The sequence below is a fragment of the Gossypium raimondii genome, chromosome 13, assembly GCF_025698545.1.
Source record: "Gossypium raimondii isolate GPD5lz chromosome 13, ASM2569854v1, whole genome shotgun sequence".
Lineage (NCBI taxonomy): Eukaryota > Viridiplantae > Streptophyta > Magnoliopsida > Malvales > Malvaceae > Gossypium > Gossypium raimondii.
Genome location: NC_068577.1, coordinates 42,638,053 through 42,644,052, shown reverse-complemented (window position 1 = coordinate 42,644,052; position 6,000 = coordinate 42,638,053).

Below are 6,000 nucleotides of genomic sequence, written 5' to 3'. Positions count from 1 at the left end.
CAATAACGAAATTAGAAATTTTGGGGCGTTACAACTTTACCCCCTGAAAGAAAATTTCATCCTCGAAATTTTACCTGACTAGAACAGATGAGGATATTGCTGACGCATCGCATCTTCAGGCTCCCACGTGGCCTCCTCAATGCTATGATTATGCTACAAAACATTCACTAAGGGAATAGACTTTTTTCGAAGGACCTTTACATCACGCTCCAAAATCTGAACCTGCTCCTCCTTGAAGGTCATGTCTAGCCTAACATCAATCTCCTCAACAGAAACAACATGCGTGGGATCAGACTGGTATCACTTCAACATCGAGACGTGAAAAATATCCTGAATGCGGTCTAACTCCAAAGGTAACCCCAACTGATAAGCGACAGGTCCCACACATTTCAGAATGTGGTAAGGTCCAATAAACTGAGGGCTTAGCTTGCCCTTGCAACTTAACCTCAGAACCTTTTTCCATGGCTAGACCCTAAGAAAAACTATGTCCCCCACAAAATACTCGATCTTACACCTCTTCAAATCCGTATATGATTTCTCCATATCAGAAGTCGCTTTCAAATGATTCCGAATCAATCTAACCTTATCCTCTGCCTCAGAGACCAACTCAGGACCCAGAACACGTCGCTCGCCCAACTCAATCTAATATAAAAGAGTGCGACAGTTACGACCGTACAGTGCCTCGTATGGTCCATCTAGATGCTAGAATAGAAGCTATTATTGTAGGCAAACTCCGCTAATGGTAAGTACTCCTCCCAATTGCCTCGGAAATTAATAACACAGCTCCTCAACATGTCCTCCAATATCTGAATCACTCTTTCAGACTGACCATCTGTATGAGGATGGAAAGCAGTACTGAAGTCTAATCTTGAACCCAAAGCCTCATGAAGCTTCTTTCAGAATCGAGACGTGAAATGAGGATCTCAATAAAAAATGATCGAGATAGGTACCCCATGTAGTCTCACTATTTTCAATATGTCGAGCTTAGCTAATTTATGAAGAGAAAAGTCTATCCTTACCGGGATGAAGTGAGCAGACTTGGTCAATCGATCCACGACGACCCAGATAGAATCCTTCTTAGTAGGCGTTAGATGCAACCCACTAACGAAGTCCATCATTACTCGCTCCCATTTTCATAATGGTATCTTAACCAACTGAAGCAAACCCTAAGGTAAATGATACTCAGCCTTAACCTACTGACAAGTTAAACAACGAGCAACGAAGTCGGTAACCTCACGCTTCAACCCTTGCCACCAGTATAATTCTCGAAGATCTCGGTACACCTTCTTCCTGCCAGGATGCATAGTATAGGGACTACCATGCGCCTCTCTCAGAATCGACTGCCTTAAATCCTCATCATTCGGTACACAAATCCGACCGCAGAAACAAAGTACCCCATCACTATTTATCCCAAAATCTGTAGTGCCACTGTTCTTAACCTGACGAAAACGTAACCTGAGAGACTTATCCACAAACTGTTTACCTCGAATCTATTCAATCCATGTTGGTTTAACCTGAAGTTCTGCCAAAAGACTTCTGTCATCGAATAGGCTAAGTCGAGCGAACATTGCTCTCAGATCGGTCATAGACCTACGGCTCAACGCATCGGCCACCATATTGCCTTGCCGTGGTAGTACTCAATGGTACAATCATAATCCTTAAGCAGCTCAACCCATCTACGCTGCCTAAGATTTAACTCCTTCTGAGTGAAGAGATACTTGAGGCTCTTATGATCAGTGTAGATAATACACTTCTCACCGTACAGATAATGCCTCCAGATTTTCAATGCAAAGAATACGGCGGCCAACTCCAAATCGTGCATAGGATAGTTTGCCTTGTGTGTCTTAAGCTGACGAGACGCATATGCAACGACCTTACCATCCTGTACCAACACACATCCCAAACCGACATGTGATGCATCACTATAAATCGTGAACTCACTTCCAGGTTCAAGCTATAGCAAAATAGGGGTCTCAGTCAATACAGTCTTAAGCTTCTCAAAGCTCTCTTGCTACATATTAATCCAGTCAAACGGTACACCTTTACGTAACAGCTTAGTCAAGGGTGCTGCGATCAGTGAAAATCCTTCCACAAACCGTCGGTAATAACCTATAAGCCCCAAAAAGTTACGGATCTCAGACACATTCTTAGGCTGCTTTCAGTCAAATACAACCTCAATTTTTTGAGAATCGACTCGAATCCCCTCAGCAGCACCACATGACCCAGAAATGTTACTTCACGTAACTAGAACTCGCATTTGCTGAACTCAGCACAGAGCTACTTTTCCCTCAAAATCTGAAGAATAATCCTAAGGTGCTCGTCAAGCTCAGCCTTAGTCCTCGAATAAACTAATATGTCATCGATGAACACAGACGCCCCTAGGAACCGGTTAAACAAATCATCAATCCTCGGAAGTGGATACTTTTTCTTAATAGTCAACTTATTTAGTTGTCGGTAGTCGATACACATCATCATGGATCCATCCTTTTTCTTAACAAATAGTACTGGTGCTCCTCACGAGGACACACTAGGGCGGATGAACCCACGATCCAATAACTACTGAATCTGAGCCTTAAGCTCCGTAAGCTCCTTCGATGCCATTTGGTAGGGGTCGATAGACACCGGAGCTGTACCAAAAAGGAGCTCTATCCCAAACTCCACTTCACAATTCAGAGGTAAACCCGGTAGCTCCTTAAGAAAGACGTCCGGAGCATCTTTAATCATTCTGATATCCTTAATTGTAGAGTCCCTAGAATCTGAAACACTTACATAGGCCAAGAATGGCTCATATCCCTTACGAACCAACTTCTCTGTCACCAGTGCAGAGATCACATTAGATAAGTAGTTCTGACGTTCTCCAATCATGACTACCTTCATATCCTCCTCGGTAATTTTGGCCTTCTCAACCAGGGCAGAAAGATCTCACTCCCTCTGCAGGGCTATCAGAACTCTCAAATTATCTCTGAGACCATCCTCAAAGTGAACATATTGCTCATACTCAAATGCCACCATACCTCGCGCATAGCAACTCAGTCTCAAAAACTCAGCCACATACTCGGCTACTGGTCGATCCCCCATGTAAGATTCAAAAACTCCCTCCTACGTGCATCAACATAACTAACTCTGACATATTTCCCCTAGAAGACGGTCTTAAAGAACTTTGGGGACAGATGTTCGGGCTGAGTGCCCTCCTTAACGGTCAACCACCACTGATAAGCCTCGTCCCGCAGCAGCGAGACTGCACCCTTTAATTTCTGCTTAGGGGTGCAAACTAGATCATCTATGATCCTCTCCGTGGCCTCAATCTAGTGACACCTCTGAAGAGCTCATCTCCATTGGACCAGAGCCGTTCCGCAACTGGCCCTCGGACTCCAAATCCAGTATTGGGCCCAACGACCCTCTTCAAAATCCTTAGCATAGCATGGGACAATGCATCGTCCTAGCCATGCGATCTTGAGATCAAGTCTCATTAGCAGATGACACTGGCGTCTCACTCGTATCCAAATTTGGCAGGCTGCCCGATGACGATGACTCAGCTCGAGCCCCTCTACGGCCCTTACCTTGGCCTCTAGTACCCCATTCGCAGATATCTCGTGTGCTCATATCTAATCAGATTTATCTGGTATTATAATTTTTATGAATCAGTTACAGTTGTAGTGTTTATTAATAAATGTTTTATGTAAAACAGTCTCGATTGTTCAAAGTTCGTTTTCGTAAATTGTAGTCTCACTACAGTTTCCAGTTTCTCTACAATTTTTAGTATATACTAACTAAAGTATTTTCAGAACTGTTAACTACCTATAGTAGTTTCAGAATATACTATCCATAAAAGTTTCAGTTTAAAAAAAATCACAGTTCAGAATACTTACAGGATTGGCGTCGGAGACTCGGTGTACCACTTACCCAGTAAAAATATTTAAAATCATTTGGAAATCAATCAATTTTTTGAAAGCCCAATTTTTTATAAAACTCATAATCCATAGTCGAGTTTTGCAACTTTGCTCTGATACCACTAAATAAAACACCCCAAACCTAGCCTAGACGTTATGGCCGAATCTGGCGATGTCACATGGAAATGTCGAGGTTAAAAACTGTTATAGTAAGTTAGTTTTTATTTAATTCGAAAAGAAACTAGTTAATTTGCTTTCAAACTTGTCTCTTAGCGGAAGCTTTTGTAACCAATTAATTTAGGGAAAATCGTTTCTATTTGGTAAAAACCTTAGTTTTTAGAAAAAAAAATTGTGTTTTATGGAGTTGTTGTTTAAAAAAAATCCATAAAAAAATAGTATAAATTCTCAAATTTAAAGCCAACCAGTCCATAGTCCAAAAGATACATCAAAAACCCAAAATAAGTAATAAATTCTAGGCATTAACGAAAAATAGTCTAAAATTTACGTGTCACCACCGTCGAGTCCTCCACTGCACCGACCCGTTAAGTCTGGTGATTACTTGTACATATTACACAGAGAAAGGGTTAGTTTTCGTAAACTAAGTTTGTAATCCCCACAGAAAACATGCATACAGATAATCAACAGAATTCAGTTAGATACAGTATGGGGTCCATGCCCATCACAGAATTAGTTTTGGCCTTAGCCCATTCAGATACAGTCTGAGAAATACATTAGGGCCTTGGCCCATATCAGATACAGAAAGCAAATACAATAAATCAGAATCCTACCCACCAGCCTCTACACACCATCTTCATCCAACCCTACACACCATGTGGGGATTAAATCAACTCACCTATCCTTACACACCATGCTGTACAAAAATGCGGTACATAATCAGAAGTTTGCAGCTGAGCTGCCATATAATAGGCTTAATAGCCTTTCAAACACTTCCTCCAAATATCATCAAACCCGCCCCGATGCAATGCAACGTACAAAATATGTCATGCCATTAAGCAATTAATTAGTATATATATTCAAATATCATAAGTCATGCTCGATATAGAAATTAGACAGACAGATCACACATATAAGGGTCTAGGTAAAGCTTACCAACCCTACAGTAGGTCCATAGTCGACTTGGGCGACTCGTGCAACCTTACAGAACTTTTCAAAAAAATAGGCTACATGCCCATGAGGCCTGTAACAGCCCGATTTTGACCCTAATCGGAACAGTGGTTTTGGAACCACAAATTCAAGTCTAAAAAATATTTTAATATTATTTTCTATGTTAATTATGTGTGAATTTACATATGTGAAAGTTTCGTGAATTAATTTTATTGTTTGTGTGCTTAATTTGAAAAAAAAGGGCTTAATCGCATAAAATGAAAATTTGATGGTTAATTAAGAAAGTGCCTAATTGTTGTTGTGTTTATAAGTTGGAGGCCTTATGTTGTAATTTAGCCAATAATAATAGTTAGTGGATGGCATAATGATGATATGGGATTTATACATATATGTATATAAATAAAAGTTAAAATAATAATAATATAATAATATATGTTATAATAACACAAAACATTAAAAGCCACCATTTTATTTTCATCTTTCTTCACTGAATGTAGAAAAGAAAAACAAGGTTTGAAAGCTTGAAACATTCGGCCATTTTGAAGCTTAATTCAAGGTTGGTTTTTGTTCGGTTTTTGATAATTTTTACGTTTTTGAGATCATTGCTTTGAATACTTCAAAACCCATATCTTAATTTTGTGAATTGTTGATGATTTTGAGAAATGCCATTGATGAACGCTTGAGCTTTGTGATAGTTGATGATGGAATATGAAAGATATCTGAAAGATTAACATGTTTTGTCTTCGAATTTTTGATGAATTTGAGTAATTAGGGTTAAATTGTAAAAATAAATTTTTGAGGGACTAAAATGTGAAATAAATGAAATATATGGGCTTGTATGGACACTAGGAATATTCGGCCCTTAAGGAGTGTAGTCAAATTTTGTGTATTTTGTGTTTTGAGCAAAAAGGACTAAATTGTAAAAAGTGTGAAATGTTAGGGGCAAAATTGTAATTTGCCCATTTATGTGTTTTTAGGCTAAATT